Genomic DNA, 25,919 nt, shown 5'->3' with positions numbered 1-25,919 from the left:
AGGGGGGTTCTGCCCAAAAGGGAAAACGAGGTCACGTCCGAGGAGGATCAATCAGGGATTGTTAACCCTTCGCACGCCGGGGCCGGTGTTATCCTATGCGCAAAAGAATATATATATATATATATATATATATATATACTGTATACCTTAGGACAGGGATCCTCAAACTACGGTCCTCCAGCTGTTGCGGAACTACATGTCTCATGAGGCATTGGGAAGCTCTGACAGTCACAGACATGACTAGGCATGATGGGAATTGTAGTTCCTGAACAACTGGAGGGTCATAGTTTGGAGACCTCTGCCTTAGATTGTAAGCTCCTTGGGGGCAGGGACTGATGTGAATATACAATGTATAGGTAAAGCGCACTGCATAAATTGACTGCGCTATATAAGTACCTGAAATAAATTATATATACATACATATATATATATATATATATATATATATATATATATATATATATATATATATATACAGGGCTTTTTTTTCTAGCTGGAACATGGTGGAACTCAGTTCCACCACCTCTGGCTCAGGCCCCCGCTGAGTACAGGATGGGGGATGCAGAGGTAAGCAGCTGTGGAAGAAGGCTGAGCTCTTCACTCTATGTGTAGCGCACTCCCAAACTCTGCACATGGAGCACCCCTGAACTCTGCACATGGAGCACCCCTGAACTCTGCACATGGAGCACCCCTGAACTCTGCACATGGAGCACCCCTGAACTCTGCACTCTGTGTGTAGCGTATTCCTGAACTCTGCACATGGAGCACCCCTGAACTCTGCACTCTGTGTGTAGCGTACTCCTGAACTCTACACATGGAGCACCCCTGAACTCTGCATTTTGTGTGTAGCACACTTCTGAACTCTGCATTCTGTGTGTAGCACACTCCTGAACTCTGCACATGGAGCACCCCTGAACTCTGCATTCTGTGTGTAGCACACTCCTGAACTCTGCACATGGAGCACCCCTCTGAACTCTGTATTCCGTGTGTAGTGCACTCCTGAACTCTGCACATGGAGCACCCCTAAACTCTACACATGGAGAACCCCTGAACTCTGCATTCTGTGTGTAGCGTACTCCTTAACTCTGCACATGGAGCACCCCTGAACTCTGCACTCTGTGTGTAGGGCACTCCTAAACTCTGCACATGGAGCACCCCTGAACTCTGCACTCTGTGTGTAGCGTACTCCTGAACTCTGCACATGGAGCACCCCTGAACTCTGCACATGGAGCACCCCTGAACTCTGCATTTTGTGTGTAGCGCACTCACGAACTCTGCACATGGAGCACCCCTGAACTCTGCACTCTGTATGTAGCACACTCCCGAACTCTGCGCATGGAGTAACCCATAACTCTGCATTCTGTGTGTAGCGCACTCCTAAACTCAACACATTGAGCACCCCTGAACTCTGCACTCTATATGTAGCGCCCTCCCGAACTCTGCACATGGAGCCCCCTGGACTCTGCATTTTGTGTGTAGCGCACTCCCGAACTCTGCACATGGAGCCCCCCTGGACTCTGCATTTTGTGTGTAGCGCACTCCCGAACTCTGCACTTGGAGCACCCCTGAACTCTGCACTCTGTGTGTAGCGCACTCCCAAACTCTGCACATGGAGCACCCCTGAACTCTGCACTCTGTGTTTAGCACACTCCCGAACTCTGCACATGGAGCACCCCTGAACTCTGCACTCTGTGTGTAGCGCACTCCTAAACTCTACACATGGAGCACCCCTGAACTCTGCATTTTGTGTGTAGCGCACTCCTGAACTCTGCATTCTGTGTGTAGCGCACTCCTGAACTCTGCACATGGAGCACCCCTGAACTCTGCATTCTGTGTGTAGCGCACTCCTGAACTCTGCACCCTATATGTAGCACACTCCTGAACTCTGCACATGGAGCACCCCTGAACTCTGCATTCTGTGTGTAGCACACTCCTGAACTCTGCACATGGAGCACCCCTGAACTCTGCATTCTGTGTGTAGCGCACTCCTGAACTCTGCACATGGAGCACCCCTCTGAACTCTGTATTCCGTGTGTAGTGCACTCCTGAACTCTGCACATGGAGCACCCCTAAACTCTACACATGGAGAACCCCTGAACTCTGCATTCTGTGTGTAGCGTACTCCTTAACTCTGCACATGGAGCACCCCTGAACTCTGCATTCTGTGTGTAGCGCACTCCTGAACTCTGCACATGGAGCACCCCTCTGAACTCTGTATTCCGTGTGTAGTGCACTCCTGAACTCTGCACATGGAGCACCCCTAAACTCTACACATGGAGAACCCCTGAACTCTGCATTCTGTGTGTAGCGCACTCCTGAACTCTGCACATGGAGCACCCCTCTGAACTCTGTATTCCGTGTGTAGTGCACTCCTGAACTCTGCACATGGAGCACCCCTAAACTCTACACATGGAGAACCCCTGAACTCTGCATTCTGTGTGTAGCGTACTCCTTAACTCTGCACATGGAGCACCCCTGAACTCTGCACTCTGTGTGTAGGGCACTCCTAAACTCTGCACATGGAGCACCCCTGAACTCTGCACTCTGTGTGTAGCGCACTCCTGAACTCTGCACATGGAGCACCCCTGAACCCTGCATTCTGTGTGTACAGTAGCGCACTCCCGAACTCTGCACTCTGTGTGTAACCCCACAACATCTGCACTCTGTACATAATGCACCCCTGGTATTAAATGCCCCTTTAAGATCCTCCCACTGTTATTGAATTTTGACCATACCCACTATTTGATGCAGTTTGGAAGGTGTATGTGTTGGGGGGAGGAGGTTTTGGGGGGGGGGGGGTTGTGGTTGAGTTCCCATACCTATTTTATATATATAAAAAAAGCCCTGTATTTATATATATATACACAGTATATATATATATGTGTGTGTGTGCGCGTGACGTTCCAGGTTGCATCATAAATCATTTGTTTCCATATAAGCAGCGCCAATGTTAGACAGAAATAAGTGTAATGGAAGCGCTGGCAGAGGAAGGAGACTTTGTCATCGGCCAGACGCACCGATTGTTTAGCCAACAAAGCTGGAGCGGCCAAAAACAAAAATCGCCAATCTAGGACGTGGGCGAGCGATGTCAGCTGCTTACTTGTTATAGATGTAAACACACGCATGTCTTTAGCCATATAAAGAATAAAGAGTGTTCTAATAAATATACACTATATTGTCAAAAGTATTGAGATGCCTGCCTTTACACACACATGAACTTTAATGGCATCCCAGTCTTAGTCCGTAGGGTTCAATATTGAGTTGGCCCACCCTTTGCAGCTATAACAGCTTCAACTCTTCTGGGAAGGCTGTCCACAAGGTTTAGGAGTGTGTCTATGGGAATGTTTGACCATTCTTCCAGAAGAGCATTTGTGAGGTCAGGTACTGATGTTGGACGAGAATGCCTGGCGCTATAATTCATCCCAAAGGTGTTCTATCGGGTTGAGGTCAGGACTCTGTGCAGGCCAGTCAAGTTCCTCCACCCCAAACTCGCTCATCCATGTCTTTATGGACCTTGCTTTGTGCACTGGTGCGCAGTCATGTTGGAACAGGAAGGGGCCATCCCCAAACTGTTCCCACAAAGTTGGGAGCATGAAATTGTCCAAAATGTCTTGGTATGCTGACGTCTTAAGAGTTCCCTTAACTGGAACTAAGGGGCCAAGCCCAACCCCCAACCCCACACCATAATCCTCCCTCCACCAAAGACATGTATGAGCGAGTTATAATAATAATAATAATAATAATAATAATAATAATACATTATAATATCAATATTAATAGTAATAAATAATAACAGTAATAAATAATAATAATAATCTCAACAACAAAAATATTAATAGTATAATGTATCGCTATTAATAATAATTGTTTTAATAATAACAATAATAGTAATAAAAATAATAAATAATCATCATCATAATAAATAACAAAAAGTACATAGTTAGTGAGGCTGAAAAAAGACACCAATCCATCCAGTTCAACCTATGATGAGTGTGTATGTGTTTGCTGTTTTAAATAATATTAATAGAATTAAATTTCATTAATAACTAATAATAACAATTATTATTATTATTATTATTATTATTATTATTATTATTATTAATAATAATAATAATAATAATAATAATAATAATACTACAATTAATAATACCAATATTAATAATAACCATTATAGTAATAAATAATTATAATAATGCGTTATATTAATAATATTAATAATAATAATACTAAAAACCAAATAATAACGATAACACCAGTACTACATACTTATAATAAAATAATAATAATAACCATTATAGTAATAAATAATGATAATAATGCATTATAATAATAACAACAATATTATTAATAACACAAATAATAACAATAATATTATTAATAATAATAATAATAATAATAATAACAACAACAATAATAGTACTAAAAATAATAAATAATCATCATCAACATCATAATAAATAACAAAAATTACATAGTTACATAGTTAGTGAGGCTAAAAAAAGACACCAGTCCATACAGTTCAAGCTATGATGAGTGTGTGTGTACATTAATAACTAAGAATAACAATAAGAATAATTAAAAATAATAAAAATAATAATCATAATAATAATAATAATAACCATTATAGTAATAAATATTGATAATAATGCATCAAAATAATAATAATGATAATAATAATAATACTAAAAACCAAATAATAATGATACCACCAGTAATACATACTTATTATAAAATAATAATAATAATAATAATTATAATTATAGTAATAAATAATGATAATAATGATAATAATGCATTATAATAATAAAAACATTATCATTAATAATAATAATAATAATAATAATAATAATAATAATAATAATAATAATAATAATAATAATAAATAACACATTGCAGGGACCAATGGCACACAGTGATCTGTAAATGAGCTTGTCATAGTGATAAAAGGGGACAACACTGGGCGCATGCTGTACTTTATTCATGAAATGAATGTGGTCCTCACCTTCCCCCTGAGATAAGGGAATGTTCCTTATTCACAAATAGATTTGACATATTCGGGTTTGGTAAGTGAACTCCTGTGAGTGTTCTGATAATGATAAATCTCAGTAAATGATGAATAAAAGAAAGGAAATCCAGTGAATGAAAGAAACCGGCCATTTAGATAATGCTGGTCGTCTTCCAGCCAGGAAATGAGGCGGGGCTCTATCTGACTTGCTGCAGCTTCTAATGCACATTGTGAGAAGCTCGCAGTGTGCAGTGAAATCAGAAGAAGAATGTTTTAGTCCAGGTGAGTGGAAGGGACATTTTCCGGCACAGGAGAGGAGTGTGATGGTGTAAGTCAGGGGTGGGGAACCTATGGCCGGGGGGCCGTATGCGGCCCTCAAAGTCATTTGGTCTGGCCCCCCGTGCAGCTGAGTCTGTGTCTCTCAGCTGATCTGCCAGAACGGAGCCGATGCTTCCTGTATAGTTCTGGCTCCGTTCTGACAGTGAGTCACAGGCGGAGTGATATCAAATGCACTCCGCCTGTGACCAATACAGGAAACATTGCCTCTTCCTCCAGCGTGGCTTCGCTGCTAGCCAGCATTTTCCGCCAGCAGCACACACAGCAGTACCAGCCAGAGCCAGCAGTACCAGCCAGAGCTAGAAGTACCAGCCATAGCCAGAAGTACCATCCAGAGCCAGCAGTACTCACAGCAGTACCAGCCAGACCCAGCAGTACCAGCCTGAACCAGCAGTACCAGCCAGAGCCAGCAGTACCAGCCAGAACCAACAGTTCGAGCCAGAGCCAGGAGTACCAGCAGTACCAGCCAGAGCCAGCAGTACCAGCCAGAGCTAACAGTATCAGCCAGAACCAGCAGTACTCACAGCAGTACCAGCCAGAACCGGCAGTACCAGCCAGAGCCAGCAGTACCAGGTAGAACCAGCAGTACTCACAGCAGAACCCGCAGTACCAGCCAGGGCCAGCAGTACCAGTCAGAACCAGCAGTACCAGCCAGAGCCAGCAGTACCAGCCAGAGCCAGCAGTACTCACAGCAGTACCACCCAGAACCAGCAGTACTCACTGCAGTACCAGCCAGGACCAGCAGTACCATCCAGAGCCAGCAGTACTCACAGCAGTACCAGCCAGAACCAGCAGTACCAGCCATAGCCAGCAGTACCAGTCAGAGCCAGCAGTACCAGCCAGAGCCAGCAGTACCCACAGCAGTACCAGTCAGAACCAGCAGTACCCACCGCGGTACCAGTCAGAGCCAGCAGTACTCACAACAGTACCAGCCAGAACCAACAGTACCAGCCAGAGCCAGCAGTACTCACAGCAGTATCAGCCAGAGCCAGCAGTACCCACAGCAGAACCCACAGTACCCACAGCAGTACCAGCCAGAGCCAGCAGCAACCACAGCAGAACCAGCAGTACCAGCCAGAGTCAGCAGTACCCACAACAGTACCAGCCAGCAGTACCTACAGCACAGTACCAGCCAGCAGTACCCATTTCCCGGCACAGGAGAGGAGTGTGATGGTGTAAGTGGAAGGGACATTTCTCGGCACAGGAGAGGAGTGTGATGGTGTGAGTGGAAGGGACATTTCCCAGCACAGGAGAGCAGTGTGATGGTGTGAGTGGAAGGGACATTTCCCGGCACAGGAGAGAAGTGTATTGGTGTGAGTGGAAGGGACATTTCCCGGCACAGGAGAGGAGTGTGATGGTGTGAGTCGAAGGGACATTTCCCGGCACAGGAGAGGAGTGTGATGATGTGAGTGGAAGGGACATTTCCCGGCACAGGAGAGGAGTGTGATGGTGTGAGTGGAAGGGACATTTCCCAGCACAGGAGAGGAGTGTGATGGTGTGAGTGGAAGGGACATTTCCCGGCACAGGAGAGAAGTGTATTGGTGTGAGTGGAAGGGACATTTCCCGGCACAGGAGAGGAGTGTGATGGTGTGAGTCGAAGGGACATTTCCCGGCACAGGAGAGGAGTGTGATGGTGTGAGTGGAAGGGACATTTCCCGGCACAGGAGAGGAGTGTATTGGTGTGAGTGGAAGGGACATTTCCCGGCACAGGAGAGGAGTGTGATGGTGTGAGTGGAAGGGACATTTCCCGGCACTGGAGAGGAGTGTGATGGTGTGAGTAGAAGGGACATTTCCCGGCACAGGAGAGGAGTGTGATGGTGTGAGTAGAAGGGACATTTCCCGGCACAGGAGAGGAGTGTGATGGTGTGAGTGGAAGGGACATTTCCCGGCACTGGAGAGGAGTGTGATGGTGTGAGTAGAAGGGACATTTCCCGGCACAGGAGAGGAGTGTGATGGTGTGAGTGGAAGGGACATTTCCCGGCACAGGAGAGGAGTGTGATGGTGTGAGTGGAAGGGACATTTCCCAGCACTGGAGAGGAGTGTGATGGTGTGAGTAGAAGGGACATTTCCCGGCACAGGAGAGGAGTGTGATGGTGTGAGTGGAAGGGACATTTCCCGGCACAGGAGAGGAGTGTATTGGTGTGAGTGGAAGGGACATTTCCCCGCACAGGAGAGGAGTGTGATGGCGTGAGTGGAAGGGACATTTCCCCGCACAGGAGAGGAGTGTGATGGTGTGAGTGGAAGGGACATTTCCCGGCACAGGAGAGGAGTGTGATGGTGTGAGTGGAAGGGACATTTCCCGGCACAGGAGAGGAGTGTGATGGTGTGAGTGAAAGGGACACTTCCCAGCACAGGAGAGGAGTATATTGGTGTGAGTGGAAGGGACATTTCCCCGCACAGGAGAGGAGTGTGATGGTGTGAGTGGAAGGGACATTTCCCCGCACAGGAGAGGAGTGTGATGGTGTGAGTGGAAGGGACATTTCCCGGGGTGACCTAGGACTACCCTTGCAGATCACAGAGAATAGGAAACTGTTTTGTCAGTTGTTCCGTATATAGAAGCAGCTTCACGCTCTGATGGTTCCCGGTGCCGCGGATTGTACGGGAGGAACGCCGCGGACTGCCAGTTGGTTGGCAGCAGTTTATTACGCTTCACTGGACTGATAGTAATAATCATTTTTATTATTGCATCTGGAATGTTCTGAGTGATCTGACACATGTCAATTTTCCCTGAGACACCCGGATCTGTGATAGAAGCTTAGATTGTGTGACTCCAGGAGAGGAGCGTGCTGCTTAAGGCCCCTTTTGCGACCTAACAGTCACATGATTTAACCCCAATTTTTTGCAGCGATTTTACCGCAATTTTGCAGCGATTTTGACTAGACTTGACCCATTGCCTATGTCTATGGACCTCAAAATGCATCAAAGTCAGACAAAAGTAGTGCAGGGACTTCTTTGAAGTCGTTGTGACTTGAAGTCGCACAGATTCGAACGATACTCATTGGAAAACATGGAGTACGACTTGTCATGCCACTTTGCAGTCCCAAATCACAGGAAAAGTCACAGGACAAGTCACACAAGTGTGAAAGGGGCCTCAAATGTGCAGATCTCACCACTGAGGGACTGAGTGCTCCCAGAAAACAGGAGAATTGGACAGCGCTGGTTCCACTGGGTGGGTGAGAATCTAAAATGTGCCAATCTCACCACTATTAAGGTATAGGTGTAAAAAAAAAAGGGGGGGGGGTGGTAAGGGTGAAAAAACACTTTACTATAATTCCTGTTAATCCTACCTTCAAGGGCCTTGTTCAGGCACTTCTTGTTATGGGGTGACAACTGTCTCACAATTTTGCTCTTGCGTTGTCACCCAGCCCCTAATGGAGATTGCAAGTGGTCGCAGGAATACACATTACACCAGTGCCGCGACAAGTTCATCCTGCACCAAAGTCTAGGATGCCAAACTGCACCCCCCCCCCCTGCAATAAACCATTGCACCCAGGGCAACTGTCCCTCCTGCCCACCCCTTATCCCAGCCCTGCATTACACAGGCTTGGTCCAGTGCTGTCACTATCAGGAAAATGCTTGCACAGTGAGGGGGAAAAAGTATTTGATCCATTACTAATCTTGTACGTTTGCCCACTGACAAAGAAATTATCAGTCTATAATTTTCAATGGTCGGTTTATTTTACCAGTGAGAGACAGAATAACAACAAAAATATCCAGAAAAATGCATTTCAAAAAAGTTATAAATTGAGTTGGATTTTAATGAGTGAAATAAGTATTTGATCCCCTATCAATCAGCAAGATTTCTGGCTCCCAGGTGTCTTCCATACAGGTAACAAGCTGAGATTAGGAGGACTCTCTTAAAGGGAGTGCTCCTAATCTCAGCTTGTTACCTGTATAAAGGACACCGGTCCACAGAAGCAATCAATCAATCAGATTCCAATCTCTCCACCATGGCCAAGACCAAAGAGCTGTCCAAGGATGTCAGGGAGAAGATTGTAGACCTACACAAGGCTGGAATGGGCTACAAGACCATCGCTAAGCATCTTGGTGAGAGGGTGACAACAGTTGGTGCGATTATTCGCAAATGGAAGAAATACAAAATAACTGTCACTCTCCCTCGGTCTGGGGCTCCATGGAAGATCTCACCTCGTGGAGTTTCAATGATCATGAGAACGGTGAGAAATCAGCCCAGAACTACACGGGAGAATCCTGTCAATGATCTCAAGCCAGCTGGGACCATAGTCACCAAGAAAACAATTGGTAACACACTACGCCGTGAAGGAGTGAAATCCTGCAGCGTCCACAAGGTCCCTCTGCTCAGGAAAGCATATGTACAGGTCGTCTGAAGTTTACTAATGAACATCTGAATGATTCAGAGGAGAACTGGGTGAAAGTGTTGTGGTCAGATGAGACCAAAATCAAGCTCTTTGGCATCAACTCAACTCGCCGTGTTTGAAGGAGGAGGAATGCTGCCTACGACCCCCCCAAGAACACCATTCCCACCATCAAACATGGAGGTGGAAACATGATTTGGGGGTGTTTTTCTGCTAGGGGACAGGACAACCTCAACAACCTCACCACATCAAAGGGACAATGGACGGGACCCTGTACCATCAAATCTTGGGTGAGAACCTCCTTCCCTTAGCCAGGGCATTGAAAATGGATTGTGGATGGGTATTCCAGCATGACAATGACCAAAAACACACGGCCAAGGCAACAAAGGAGTGGCTCAAGAAGAAGCACATTAAGGTCCTCGAGTGGCCTAGCCAGGCTCCAGACCTTAATCCCATAGAAAATATGTGGAGGGAGCTGAAGGTTCGAGTTACCAAATGTCAGCCTCAAAACCTAATAACTTGGAGAGAGGAGTGGGACAAAATCCCTCCTGAGATGTGTGCAAACCTGGAGGCCAACTACAAGAAACGTCTGACCTCTGTGATTGCCAACAAGGGTTTCTCCACCAACTACTAAGTCATGCTTTGTGAAGGGTTCAAATACTTATTTCACTCATTACAATCCAAATCAATTTATAACTTTTTTGAAATGCGTTTTTCTGGACATTTGTGTTGTTATTCTGTCTCTCGCTGGTAAAATAAACCTTCCATTAAAATTATAGACTCATCATGTCTTTGTCAGTGGGCAAACGTTCAAAATCAGCGGGGGGATCAAATACCCTTTTCCCTCACTGTAGACAGGAAGTGGCCAAAAGAGGCTGCAGAAGATCAGCAGCATTGAGATTGAAAGTGCTTCAGCTTCTCTTCACCAGGAATCCTTTAGGCATGTCTGTGGCAGAAGTGGTGCAACCTTTTTACTGGGCATCAGAGTTGCCCAGGGAGCAATTGCCCCCCTGCCCCCTGGCCCAGTCCTCCCCTGCCTGTGTTCCTCCTATGTAGGATCACAGGTCTCTATTGATTCCCTACCCCTCACAGTTAGAAACAACCCCCTAGGCATACACTTAACCCTTTGCTCACCACTGGGTTAACCCCTTCCCTGCCAGTGTCATTATTACAGTTACAGTGCATATTTTTAGCACCGATTACTGTAGTAATATCACTGGTACCCCCAAAAGTGTCAGTTAGGGGTCCAATCTGTCTTTTAACCACATTAGGACCGCCCACCGCACATTTACTGCGGTAGGCTGCCTCTCCTGCGTGAATTGACGTAGCCCTACGTCGGCCACACGCGTGGTGCTGGGGGGTCGAGCACGCGCCGGCGCGCCACTAGGAAGCGGGGAAGCCAATGCACGGGGCCGGCGGCCGCAATTGCCGCCGGGCTCCCACCGATCGCTCCCCGGTGAGAGAGAAGGACGGTCAGCTGTTGTAAACACAGCAGACCGTTCTTTTCTCTGAAATGATCAGAGAGAGCCTGTGATCCTTCTATATAGGAACACAGTTTTCTGCGGTCATTTCAAAAGCCCTTCCCCCCATACAGTTAGAAAACACGCCCTAGGCTCACACTTAACCCTTTGATCATCCCTTGGTTAACCCCTTCCCTGCCAGTGTCATTATTACAGTAACAGTGCATATTTTTAGCACTGATTACTGTAGTAATGTCACTGGTCCCCCCAAAAGTGTCAAAAATGTCAGTTAGGGGTCCAATCCGTCTGCCGCAATGTCGCAGTCCTGCTAAAAATCGCAGATCGCTGCCATTACTGGTAAAGAATAAATAAATAAATAAAAATGACATAAATCTTTCCCCTAGTTTGTAGACACGTTAACTTTTTGTGCAAACCAATCAAAATACTCTTATTGGGTTTTTTTTTTTACCAAAAATATGGAGCAGAAAACAAATTGGCCTAAAATGATGAAAAAAATTAGATTTTTACAATTTTTATTATTGGGAATGTTATATAGCAGAATGTGAAATATATTGTATTTTTTTTCCAGAATTGTCGCTCTTTTTTTGTTTATAGCTGAAAAAATAAAAATCACACAGGTAATCAAATACCACCAAAAGAAAGCTCTATTTGTGGGGGAAAAAAACTGCAATGTCGCAGTCCTGCTAAAAATCGCTGATCGCCGCCATTACTAGTAAAAAAATAAATAAATAAATAAATAAAAATGACATAAATATTTCCCCTAGTTTGTAGACGGGATAACTTTTTTGCGCAAACCAATCAAAATACACTTATTGGGATTTTTTTTTACCAAAAATATGTAGCAGAAAACAAATTGGCCTAAAATGATGAAAAAATTCGATTTTTTCATTTTTTTTTTTTTTATTGGGAATGTTGTATAGCAGAATATGAAAAATACTGTTATGTTTTTTTTTTTTTCAGAATTTTCTCTGTTTTTTGTTTATAGTGCAAAAAATAAAAATCGCACAGGTGATCAAATACCACCAAAAGAAGGCTCTATTGTCTCTTGTGGGAAAAAAATGACATATTTTTTTTTTGGGTACAGCGTCGCTCAACTGCGCAATTGTCAGTTAAAGTAACGCAGTGCCGAATTGGAAAAAAATGACCTGGTCATTAAGGGGGTAAAACCTTCCAGTCCAGAAGTGATTAATCGGCACTGCTGATCTGGGGAACGTGTTGCTGCCATTAGTGCATGCCTATTATATCATTTCTATGCTCTGGATAATTTGGTGCCGCACCTTGTGCTGATATTCAGATGGCCAGAGCCGGCCGGTGATCCGATGATACTTCATCAGATCGATAGATGGAGAAGGAAACGTTCCAGACTGGAGGGCCGGGAGGACCCGCACACACATGTCCTCTCTCTCCCTGTACTGCCTGTCTGCCTGTAATCTGATTGTCCTCCTGCCTGTAAATCACAGGCCGACCTGCAGATCCCTTCTAAGTGCTCCCTGTGGGCTCTTTGTGTGGACGGTTATGGGAGAATTAGATTGGTGTCGACAATGACCCTGCGTTTGACTGGCTGGCACCAGGAGAACGTCCGCACCAGACAGTAGTGCGTGTTGACTGAGGAGGGGTGGGAGTCACTTCTAGAGCCGTGACAACATGGCCCCTGTGTTGTTATTGCACAGGTATTGTTAAAGACGTGTCTCTGGTTTCTCATAAATAAATTCCTGGCATACAATATACACAGGGCCGGTGCTACCACCAGGCTAACTAGGCAGCCGCCTAGGGTGCACTGCCACCTAGGGCACAGCCATGGCCAGCGCCACATTCCTCTCCTGTCACCTCCTCATCCCCAGTGGATGTCACCTCTAGAGAGGGGGGCAGTGTGTACAGGAAGGGGCATCTAAGGTTAAGGGGGGCAGTGGGTATATAACGGGGGTGTATTATTAAACAGGGGGGCAGTGTGTATAGGACGGGGGGTGTACAGTTAAAGTGGAACAGCTTGTATATGAAGGGGTGTGTAGGGTTAAAGGGGGGCAGTGTGTATTGGAAGGGGTGCGTAGGGTTAAAGGGGGGGAGTGTGTGCAGAAAGGGGGGAAGTGTGTACAGGAAGGGGGTGTAGCGTTAAAGGGGGTGTAGCATTAAAGAGGGGCAGTAGGGTTAAAGGGGGGAGTGAGTGGAGGAAGGGGGGGAACTGTGTACAGGAAAGGGGTGTAGCATTAAAGGGGGCAGTGTGTAAAGGAAGGGGGGCAGTGTGTGCAGGAGGGGGGGGGGAGTGTGTGCAGGAAGGGGGGGCAGTGTGTACAGGAAGGGGGGTGTAGGGTTAAAGCGGGGCAGTGTGTACAGGAAAGGGGTGTAGCATTAAAGGGGGGGAGTGTGTACAGGAAAGGGCTGTAGCATTAAAGGGGGCAGTGTGTACAGGAAGGGGGTGTAGTGTTAAAGGGGGGCAGTGTGTGCAGGAAGGGGGGGAGTGTGTACAGGAAAGGGGTGTAGCATTAAAGGGGGCAGTGTGTACATGAATGGGGTGGGGCAGTGTGTGCAGGAAAGGGGGTGTAGCGTTAAAGGGGGGCAGTGTGTACAGGAAGGGGGGCAGTGTGTACAGAAAAGGGGGGCAGTGTGTACAGGAAGGGGGGTGTAGGGTTAAAGCAGGGCAGTGTGTACAGGAAGGGGGTGTAGTGTTAAAGGGGGGCAGTGTGTGCAGGAAGGGGGGAGTGTGTACAGGAAAGGGGTGTAGCATTAAAGGGGGCAGTGTGTACAGGAATGGGGGGGGCAGTGTGTGCAGAAAAGGGGGTGTAGCGTTAAAGGGGGGTAGTGTGTACAGGAAGGGGGGCAGTGTGTACAGAAAAGGGGGGCAGTGTGTACAGGAAGGGGGGTGTAGGGTTAAAGCGGGGCAGTGTGTACAGGAAGGGGGTGTAGTGTTAAAGGGGGGCAGTGTGTGCAGGAAGGGGGGGGAGTGTGTACAGGAAAGAGGTGTAGCATTAAAGGGGGCAGTGTGTACAGGAAGGGGGGCAGTGTGTGCAGGAAGGGGGGGGTGTTTTGTGCAGGAAGGGGGGGGGCAGTGTGTACAGGAAGGGGGTGTAGGGTTAAAGCGGGGCAGTGTGTACAGGAAAGGGGTGTAGCATTAAAGGGGGGGAGTGTGTACAGGAAAGGGCTGTAGCATTAAAGGGGGCAGTGTGTACAGGAAGGGGGTGTAGTGTTAAAGGGGGGCAGTGTGTGCAGGAAGGGGGGGAGTGTGTACAGGAAAGGGGTGTAGCATTAAAGGGGGCAGTGTGTACAGGAATGGGGGGGGCAGTGTGTGCAGGAAGGGGGGGCAGTGTGTGCAGGAAGGGGGGGCAGTGTGTACAGGAAGGGGGGTGTAGGGTTAAAGGGGGGCAGTGTGTACAGGAAGGGGGGTGTAGGGTTAAAGGGGGCAGTGTGTACAGGAAGGGGGTGTGGGATTTAAGGGGGCCGTGTATACAGGCAGGAGAGTGTAGGGTTAAAAGGGGGGAGGGGCATTATGTGCAGTAAAGGGGGCAATGTGGACAGTTTTATTTCTTTATTTTTTTGGTGGGGGGCAAGTAGCTGGTCTTGCCTAGGGCGATAAATAGTCTAGCACCGGCCCTGAATATACAGCAACAATCATTTTTCAGATAAGCTCCACCTTCTGTGGTTAAAAGGCTGAGCTTCAGTCCAGGCTGATGTCATCAGCCTTCTGCAGGCAGGAGTAGGCATTTCCACAGTCTCCTTTCCTTTATTCAGACTGCAAAGTTGTAAAACTGTAGCAGTTTACAAGGTCAGAGGCTGATCTGTGTCAGACCAAAACTGCACAAGCACCAGGATTTACATGACTGTGCCATCTCCGAGTCAGAATCTCAGTCTGGGAAGCAGATGGTGAACCTGGATGATGCCTCAACAAAGATAGCTTTCTTGTTTCAGGGGGAGAGGCAGGTGAAGGGGGGGCTGTGATCTCTGAGAGAGGTAATAAGTACCTGGAGGTATAATACTGCACCTAACAATTCATTTGATGCTAGGTCCACTTTCAGATCTGATGATAAACATAAATTTGCCATACTTTATATTGCCTTTGTGGTTTTTCCCATGATATGACAAGTCTTAGTTCACGCCAATCAAATGCGGATCCGTTTCCTGAGGGAGTAAAGGCACCCGGGACTCCCCTTCAATCAGAGACACAGTATAGTATATGAAGGGAGCAAAGTAAAATATTTCAGAATTGTTTTGTTTTTTGGAATGAGGTTATTAGACTTGTATTTTGTAGAAGCCATCAATGTCACATTCTATGACATTGAAAGAAGCCATCTAAGTCATGTTTTATGACCTTGAAGGAGACCTTCTATATCACATTCTTTAAGTTGGAAAGAGGCCATCTAAGTCATGTTCTATGATGTTGAAAGAGGCCATCTAAGTCATGTACTATGACCTTGAAAGAGGCCATCCAAGTCATGTACTATGACCTTGAAAGAGGCCATCTGTCATGTTCTATGATGTTGAAAGAGGCCATCTATGTCACGTACTATGACCTTGAAAGAGGCCATCTAAGTCATGTACTATGACCTTGAAAGAGGCCATCTAGGTCATGTTCTGTGATGTTGAAAAAGGCCATCTACATCACATTCTATGAAGCTGAAAGAGGCCATCTATGTCACGTTGAAATAAGCCAGATTAGTCATGTTCTATGACGCTAAAAGAGGCCATGTACATCACATTCTATGACCCTAAAAGAGGCCATCTAAGTAATGTTCTGTGATGTTGAAAAAGGCCATCTACATGATATTCTATGAGGCTAACAGAGGCTATCTACATCATATTCTATGACCTTGAAAAAGGCCATCTACATGATATTCTTTGAGGCTAAAAGAGGCCATCTATGTCACATTCAATGACGATGAAAGAGGCCATCTACATCACATTCTATGACATTGAAAGAGGCCATCTATGTCATGTTTTATGACGTTGAAAAAGATCATCTAAATCACATTCTATGACGTTGAAAGAGGCCATCTACATCACATTCTATGACGTTGAAAGAAGCCATCTACATCACATTCTATGACGTTGAAAGAGGCCATCTACATCACATTCTATGACGTTGAAAGAAGCCATCTACATCACATTCTATGACGTTGAAAGAAGCCATCTACATCACATTCTATAACGTTGAAAGAAGCCATCTACATCACATTCTATGACGTTGAAAGAGGCCATCTACATCTCATTCTATGACGTTGAAAGAGGCCATCTACATCTCATTCTATGACGTTGAAAGAGGCCATCTACATCTCATTCTATAACGTTGAAAGAGGCCATCTACATCACATTCTATAATGTTGAAAGAGGCCATCTACATCACATTCTATGATGTTGAAAGAGGCCATCTACATCACATTCTATGACATTGAAAGAGGCCATCTATGTCATGTTCTTTGACGTTGAAAAAGATCATCTACATTACATTCTATGATGTTGAAAGAGGCCATCTACACCACATTTTATGACGTTGAAAGAGGCCATCTACATCACGTTCTATGATGTTGAAAGAGGCCATCTACATCACATTCTATGAAGTTACAGAATGTTACATAGAATATGACAGAATGTGATGTTGAAGGAGACCTTCTATGTCATATTCTGTAATGTTAAAAGAAGCCATCTATGTTACATTTTATGATGGTGAAGGAGACCTTCTCTGTCACGTTCTGTAATGTTGAAAAAGGCTATCTACGTTACATTATATGTTGTTGAAAGATACCAGCTATGTAACATTCTATGATGCTAAAACAGGCCATCTATATCACGTTCTGTGATGTTGAAGGAGGACATCTACATAACAATCTGTAAGGATGAGAGTGGCCATCTACGTCATGTTCATTGATGTTAAAGAGGCCAATAATATGTTCTGTGATGTTGAAAAAGGCCATCCATATCAAATTCTATTACTTTGAAAGAAGCCATCTACGTTGCATTCAATGATGTTGGGGGAAGCCATCTTTGTCACATTCTATGATGTTGAAAAAGGCCATCTATGTCATATTCTGTAATGCTGAAAGAGGCCATCTACGTCATGCTTTATGAAGCTGAAAGAGGCCATCTACATCACAATCTATCACGCTGAAACAGGCCATCTACGTCATTTTTTTGTGATGGTTAAATAGGCCATCTACATTACATTCTATGACTTTGAAAGAAGCCATCCATATCTCATTCAAAGATGTTGGAAGAGGTCATCTACATCACATTCTATAACGTTGAAAGAGGTCATCTACATCACATTCTCTGATGTTGGAAGAGACCATCTACATCCCATTCTATAATGTTAAAAAGGCCATCTACATCACATTCTAAGATGTTGGAAAAGACCATCTACAACCCATTCTATAATGTTAAGAGGCCATCTGCATCACATTCTATGATGTTGAAGAGGCCATCTACACCACATTCCATGATGTTGAAGAGGCCATCTACATCACATTCTATGATGTTGGAAGAGGCAATCTACATCACATTTTATGGTGTTGGAAAGAGGCCATCAACATCACATTCTATGATGTTGGAAGAGGCCATCTACACCACATTCTATGATGTTGGAAGAGGCCATCTACATCAAGTACTATGATGTTGAAAGAGGCCATCTACGTCATGTTCTGTGATGTCGAAAAAGGCCATCTATGCCATGTTCTTTGAATTTGAAAGAGGCCATCTACGTGATGTTCTATGATGTTGAGGGGCCATGTATTTTACATTCTTTGATGTTGCAAGAAGCCATCTTCGTCACATTCTGTGATGTTTTTCAGAGGCCATCTATGTCACATTCTATGATGTTTTTCAGAGTCCCTCTATGTCACATTCTATGATGTTTTTCAGAGGCCATCTATGTCACATTCTATGATGTTTTTCAGAGTCCCTCTATGTCACATTTTATGATGTTTTTCAGAGGCCATCTATGTCACATTCTATGATGTTTTTCAGAGTCCCTCTATATCCCATTCTATGATGTTAAGAAGCCATCTATGTCACATTCTATGATGTTAAGAGGACATATACATAAAACTAAAACAACCCTTCAGACTACTGAAAGGAACACAGAGGAGTTTGTATGCACTATCTATACCTAATAAAGTAGCCTGAGCAACTGCGAAGCGTCGAAGGTGTTTTATGCTTGCACAGTAAAGGTCCGTTTCATATATTGAATTCTTCACTTCCCACAACGCACATTGATAGGAACACCTTGTCAATTTTGTTTTCTAATTTTTACCAAAGTTCTCTATAACTTAGAGAGATAACTTAGGGCAGGCTTAGTAAAACAATTTCTAGTTTGGAAAGAGCTTGGGAAGGCTTAGTATGGAGAGTGATCAGGGCAGGATTAGTAAAAGGCCTCTTAGTTTGGAGATAACTTGGGGCAGGCTTAGTATAACAGGTCTTGGTTGGAGAGAGTTTGGGGCAGATTTGTAAAACTCATCTTTGTTTGAAGAGAGCTCTTGCCAGTCTTAGCAAAACTTGTCTTAGTTTGGAGAATAATCAGGGCAGGATTAGTAAAACGCCTCTTAGTTTGGAGATAACTTGGGGCAGGCTTAGTAAAGTGGGTTCTAGTTTGGAGAGAGTTTGGGCAGGTTTAGTAATACATGTCTTAGTTGGAGAGAGTTTGGGGCAGACTTAGTAAAACTCACAAAACTCATCTTTGGAGAGAGCTCAGGGTAAGATTAGGAAATCAAGTCATAGTTTGGAGAGAGTTGTGAACAGGCATAGTAAAACAGGTCTTAGTTGAAGAATAGTGAAACTGGTCTTAGCTTGGTGAGAGCTCGGGACAGGCTTAGTAAAACTCAACTTCGTTTGGAGATAGCTTAGGGCAGGCTTAGTAAAACAAGTTCTAGTTTGGAAAGAGCTTGGGAAGGCTTAGTATGGAGAGTGATCAGGGCAGGATTAGTAAAAGGCCTCTTAGTTTGGAGATAACTTGGGGCAGGCTTAGTAAAGTGGGTTTTAGTTTGAAGAGATCTTGGGGTAGGCTTAGTGAAATAGGTCTTAGTTGGAGAGAGTTTGGGGCAGGCTTAGTATAACAGGTCTTAGTTGGAGAGAGTTTGGGGTACACCTCGTAAAACTCATCTTAGTTTGAAGAGAGCTCTTGTTCGTCTTAGCAAAACTTGTCTTAGTTTGGAGAATGATCAGGGCAGGATTAGTAAAAGGCCTCTTAGTTTGGAGATAACTTGGGGCAGGCTTAGTAAAGTGGGTTCTAGTTTGGAGAGAGTTTGGGCAGGTTTAGTAATACATGTCTTAGTTGGAGAGAGTTTGGGGCAGACTTAGTAAAACTCACAAAACTCATCTTTGGAGAGAGCTCAGGGTAAGATTAGGAAATCAAGTCATAGTTTGGAGAGAGTTGTGAACAGGCATAGTAAAACAGGTCTTAGTTGAAGAATAGTGAAACTGGTCTTAGCTTGGTGAGAGCTCGGGACAGGCTTAGTAAAACTCAACTTCATTTGGAGATAGCTTAGGGCAGGCTTAGTAAAACAAGTTCTAGTTTGGAAAGAGCTTGGGAAGGCTTAGTATGGAGAGTGATCAGGGCAGGATTAGTAAATGGCCTCTTAGTTTGGAGATAACTTGGGGCAGGCTTAGTAAAGTGGGTTTTAGTTTGAAGAGATCTTGGGGTAGGCTTAGTGAAATAGGTCTTAGTTGGAGAGAGTTTGGGGCAGGCTTAGTATAACAGGTCTTAGTTGGAGAGAGTTTGGGGTACACCTCGTAAAACTCATCTTAGTTTGAAGAGAGCTCTTGTTCGTCTTAGCAAAACTTGTCTTAGTTTGGAGAATGATCAGGGCAGGATTAGTAAAAGGCCTCTTAGTTTGGAGATAACTTGGGGCAGGCTTAGTAAAGTGGGTTCTAGTTTGGAGAGAGTTTGGGCAGGTTTAGTAATACATGTCTTAGTTGGAGAGAGTTTGGGGCAGACTTAGTAAAACTCATCTTAGTTTGGATAAAGCTCAGGGCAGGATTAGTAAATCAAGTCTTAGTTTGGAGAGAGTTTTGAACAGGCATAGTAAACAGGTCTTAGTTGAAGAGTAGTGAAACTGGTCTTAGCTTGGTGAGAGCTCGGGACAGGCTTATTAAAACTCAACTTCGTTTGGAGATAACTTAGGGCAGGCTTAGTAAAACAAGTTCTAGTTTGGAAAGAGCTTGGGAAGGCTTAGTATGGAGAGTGATCAGGGCAGGATTAATAAAAGGCCTCTTAGTTTGGAGATAACTTGGGGCAGGCTTAGTAAAGTGGGTTCTAGTTTGAAGAGATCTTGGGGTAGGCTTAGAGAAATAGGTCTTAGTTGGAGAGAGTTTGGGGCAGGCTTAGTAAAACAGGTCTTAGTTGGAGAGAGTTTGGGGCAGATTTTGTAAAACTCATCTTTGTTTGAAGAGAGCTCTTGTCAGTCTTGGCAAAACTTGTCTTAGTTTGGAGAATGATCAGGGCAGGATTAGTAAAACGCCTCTTAGTTTGGAGATAACTTGGGGCAGGCTTAGTAAAGTGGGTTCTAGTTTGGAGAGAGTTTGGGCGGGTTTAGTAATACATGTCTTAGTTGGAGAGAGTTTGGGGCAGACTTAGTAAAACTCATCTTAGTTTGGCAAAAGCTCAGGGCAGGATTAGTAAATCAAGTCTTAGTTTGGAGAGAGTCATGAACAGGCATAGTAAAACAGGTCTTAGTTGAAGGGTAGTGAAACTGGTCTTAGCTTGGTGAGAGCTCGGGACAGGCTTAGTAAAACTCAACTTCGTTTGGAGATAACTTAGGGCAGGCTTAGTAAAAAGGTTCTAGTTTGGAAACAGCTTGGGCAGGCTTAGTAAAACAGGTGCTAGTTTGGAAAGAGCTTGGGCAGGCTTAGTTAAACAGGTCTTAGTTGGAGAGAGCTTGGGGCAGACTTAGAAAAACTCATCTTAGTTTGGAGATATAATTTGGAGAAGCTCAGTAAAACATGTTCTAGTCTGGAGAGAGTTTAGAGCAGGCTTAGTAAAACAGGTCTTAGTTTGAAGAGAGCTCAGAGCAAGGTTAATAAAACTGCACTGAGGGGCAGTCTCGGTAACATTGTTCTTATATTTTATGAAGCTCAGGGTTAGACTCTTAGAATCAGGTCTTATGCCTCGTACACACGCAACGATTATCGGCTGACCGATCATCCGACTTTTGTCCAGAGTTGTGTTTTGTTGGTTGGAATGTGCCTAGACTGCACACGAATTTTCTCGGCCAACAAAAATCTACTTCAGAAGTGATGTCATGTGCTGGTTTACTTTCCGTGTGTTTTTTCTTCTCTGAGCATGCCCAGTCTTACTCATCAGATTTTTGTCTGCCGAAATCTGTACTGACTGACGGAAAATCGGCCGTTGTGTTGACGGCCAACAAAAATTTTATAGCATGCACACCAGATTTTTTTCGGCCGAAAAGTCGGAGTCGGTTGTCGGAAGCATCATACTAACAAGCCGAAAAACGGCCGATCGGACGCTGGCCGAAAATTCCCGGCCAAAAATCGATGCGTGTGTACGGGGCATAAGTCTGGAAAGAGCGCCGGGTGGGCTTGATGAAGGCAGATTCTAAAATTTGGTTTCTTTGCTGCCAGTCTGTCAGAAGGAACAAAGATGAGGGAATTTCAAGCAGCTGTCAGAAGTCGCAGCCTCTGGGGATCAGCCAGCTCCAACTATTTCAATAAAGGAAGCAAAATCCATAATTGGAGCAACAAGCTGTTTATTTTACTTCCGCAGAATTCCTGCCAAAGAGGAGAAGTGCAAATACACTCCGAGTAAATTAAAGCCAGCTTCAATGCATGGGGTGAACGTATTCTATATGTGTGGGAGATCAGACTATAGACCCCAACACTTCTCTATAGACTTTCATATCCCTTGTAGGTGATCATGTCTACTTTGTAAATACTGCTTGGGAGGGCTGAGTGGAGAAACTATTTATCTATAAACTCTTTAGACAATATCATTTCCTGCTAAAAATTAAAATGCAAGATATTTTAGATAGCAACTCTCGCACATGTTGTCCTCGAGTTTTGCCTCTCAGTAGATCATCCTCCTCCTGTTGGGGGGAGCCGTAGTTGGTACACAGCCCCCAAGATCAAAGTGTTATTCTGGAGAAGGCAGACTGGTTTTCCCTTCTACTGTTTGATTAATGAGAGCCTTTAATGCATTCTCCTTTTATCACTACGCATATTTTAAGTGTGTATTGGAAACAGAAAATCAAAAGATCATGTAGCTTGAAAGTTTGGTTGTACAAGATTTTTGGATAACATCTGCACCAAAACTGTTCAAACAGAAAAGCAAATACAAACAAACAAGACATTGTTACATCCCTGATACCACCAGCACTGAGCAAAGATTAAAAAGCAAATTCAGGAAAGCAATGCTATTAGAACTGCTAATGCTTCCTGGAAAAAAAAATGATAGCACTGTTTAAAACACAACGTCAGCATAGTTTCTTTTAAGGCTTCTCACATCCTCAGTATTGTCCTCTATTTCACCGTGGCCCCATTTCTGCCTTCTCTCTTATCCTTAGTATTATCTTTCCTTCCACTGTGGCCAGTGCTGTATTTTGGCCTAGGCCAACAAGGCCCAGGCCTGGGGGCGGCACTTTGCAGGGGGGCAGCAAACAAGCCGCCCCCCCCGCCACCTGAGACTCTATTGGCCACTGGTTGCTAGAGCCGCCTCTCTCATTCCCCCCTCTCTCTCACCCCCTCTCTCTCACCCCCCTCTCTCTCACCGCTCCTCTCTCTCACCCCCCCCTCTCTCTCTCTCTCTCACCCCTCCTCTCTCTCTCACCCCCCTCTCTCTCACCCCCTCTCTCCCATCCCCCCTCTCGCTCTCTCTCTCATCCCCCTCTCTCTGTCTCTCTCTCTCTCTCATCCCCCCTTTCTCGCTCTCTCATCCCCTCTCTCTCTCTCTCTCTCTCTCAACCCCCCTCTCTTTCTCTCATTCCCCCCTCTCTCTCACCCCCTCTCTCTCACCGCCCCTCTCTCTCTCACCCCCCTCTCTCTCTCCATCCCCCCTCTCTCTCACCGCTCCTCTCTCTCACCCCCCCCCTCTCTCTCACCCCTCCTCTCTCTCTCACCCCCCTCTCTCTCACCCCCCCCTCTCTCACCCCCACCTCTCTCTCACCTCTCCTCTCTCTCATTTCCCCCTCTCGCTCTCTCTCTCTCTCATCCCCCTCTCTCTGTCTCTCTCTCTCTCATCCCCCTCTCTCTCTCTCTCTCTCATCCCCCCTTTCTCGCTCTCTCATCCCCCTCTCTCTCTCTCTCTCTCATCCCCCCTTTCTCGCTCTCTCATCCCCTCTCTCTCTCAACCCCCCCCCCTCTCTCTCTCTCCCTCACCCACCTCCTCTCTCGTGAGATCTCAGGGGTTCATGCTGGGACTTGTAGTCCTTCAATTTTGGAGGGAGCCACATCCATTAAAAAAGGAGTGGGGCAAAGTTACATAGGTGGGGGAGGGGTAGGGCGCCCAATTGTAGTCTTACCTATGGCAGCACAAAACCAAAATACACCACTGCCTGTGGCTCCATCAATCTCTTCCTTTTCATACCTTGTTTTCTCCTCTCCATCATTGTGTTCTCTTCTATCACCTCCATCTCATCCTCAATATTATCTTATCATGTGGCTTCATCTCTCTCCCATCCCTCTCATCCGCAGTATTGTCCTCTCCTCTACTTTGGTTCTTCTCTCTCTTCTTTTTCATTCTCTCTCTTGTCCTCTCTTTTTCTGTGGCCCGTTCTCTGTCTTCTCTCTCATGCTCAAAAAACTTTCTCTCCTCTACTGTGGTTCTTTCTCCCTCCTTTCTCTTATCCTCGGTGTTGTTGCTTTTCCACTGTGGTTTCTTCTTTTTCTTCTATATCATCCTAAAGCCCCGCACACACAAGTCGAAATTCGGCCGGGAATTTTCGTCCGACGACCGATCTGCCGATTTTCGGCTTGTTAGTATGGTGCTTCCGACAACCGACTCCGACTTTTCGGCCAAAAAAATCCTGGTGTGCAGGCTATAAAATTTTTGTCGACCGTCAAAACACGTCCGATTTTCATCTCATTAGTACAGATTTTGATGGGGAAAAATCTTATGAGCAAGTAGAATTCTGTCGTACGGGAAAATTTGTGTGCAGTCTAGAGCACATTCCATCCAACAGACACCACTCTGGACAAAAGACTGACGACCGGTCGGCGGAAATTTGTTGCGTGTGTACGAGGCTTTTTTTCCTCTCCTCCACTGTGGCTCTTTTTTCTTCTCCCACTTATCCCTCTAATTCTTAGTAATTTTGTCTCTTTCATTATGGTTCCATATTTTTTCTCCATTTCATCCTTACTGGACTATTTGTCCTCTCTTTTGCTTTGGGTATTTCTGTCTCCTCCTCTTATCCTCAATATTCTCCCATCACTCTCATTCTCAGTATTGTCCTCTCCTCCACTGCTTCCCTTATCTCTCCCATCACTCTCATTCTAAGTATTGTCCTCTCCTCCACTGCTTCCCTTATCTCTCCCATTACTCTCATGCTCAGTATTGTGCTCTCCTCCACTGCTTCCCTTATCTCTCCCATCACTCTCATTCTCAGTATTGCCCTCTCCTCCATTGCTTCCCTTATCTCTTCCATCACTCTCATTCTCAGTATTGTCCTCTCCTCCACTGCTTCCCTTATCTCTCCCATCACTCTCATTCTCAGTATTGTCCTCTCCTCCACTGCTTCCCTTATCTCTCCCATCACTCTCATTCTCAGTATTGTGCTCTCCTCCACTGCTTCCCTTATCTCTCCCATCACTCTCATTTTCAGTATTATCCTCCCCTCCACTGCTTCCCTTATCTATCCAATCACTCTCATTCTCAGTATTGTCCTCTCCTCCACTGCTTCCCTTATCTCTCCCATCACTCTCATTCTCAGTATTGTCCTCTCCTCCACTGCTTCCCTTATCTCTCCCATCACTCTCATTCTCAGTATTGTCCTCTCTTCCACTGCTTCCCTTATCTATCCAATCACTCTCATTCTCAGTATTGTCCTCTCCTCCACTGCTTCCCTTATCTCTCCCATCACTCTCATTCTCAGTATTGTCCTCTCCTCCACTGCTTCCCTTATCTCTCCCATCACTCTCATTCTCAGTATTGTCCTCTCCTCCACTGCTTCCCTTATCTCTCCCATCACTCTCATTCTCAGTATTGTCCTCTCCTCCACTGCTTCCCTTATCTCTCCCATCACTCTCAGTATTGTGTTCTCCTCCACTGCTTCCCTTATCTCTCCCATCACTCTCATTCTCAGTATTGTCCTCTCCTCCACTGCTTCCCTTATCTCTCCCATCACTCTCATTCTCAGTATTGTCCTCTCCTCCACTGCTTCCCTTATCTCTCCCATCACTCTCATTCTCAGTATTATCCTCCCCTCCACTGCTTCCCTTATCTCTCCCATCACTCTCATTCTCAGTATTGTCCTCTCCTCCACTGCTTCCCTTATCTCTCCCATCACTCTCATTCTCAGTATTGTCCTCTCCTCCACTGCTTCCCTTATCTCTCCCATCACTCTCATTCTCAGTATTGCCCTCTCCTCCACTGCTTCCCTTATCTCTTCCATCACTCTCATTCTCAGTATTGTCCTCTCCTCCACTGCTTCCCTTATCTCTCCCATCACTCTCATTCTAAGTATTGTCCTCTCCTCCACTGCTTCCCTTATCTCTCCCATTACTCTCATGCTCAGTATTGTGCTCTCCTCCACTGCTTCCCTTATCTCTCCCATCACTCTCATTCTCAGTATTGCCCTCTCCTCCATTGCTTCCCTTATCTCTTCCATCACTCTCATT

General features: G+C 45.3%; 1 protein-coding gene across 3 annotated transcripts in view; it reads left to right on the top strand.

The window, feature by feature from the left end:
- The window catches only part of CNTFR (ciliary neurotrophic factor receptor), a gene marked incomplete at its 3' end in the record, with an annotated part of 840,563 nt that overhangs the window by 439,992 nt on the left and 374,652 nt on the right, over window positions 1-25,919 (top strand). The window lies entirely within an intron of this gene.

Source organism: Pelophylax lessonae (assembly GCF_965119305.1).
Source record: "Pelophylax lessonae genome assembly, chromosome: 1".
Taxonomy (NCBI): Eukaryota; Metazoa; Chordata; class Amphibia; order Anura; family Ranidae; genus Pelophylax; species Pelophylax lessonae.
The sequence above is the reverse complement of the archived record's forward strand: the minus strand, read 5'-3'. Positions and strand labels throughout refer to the sequence as shown.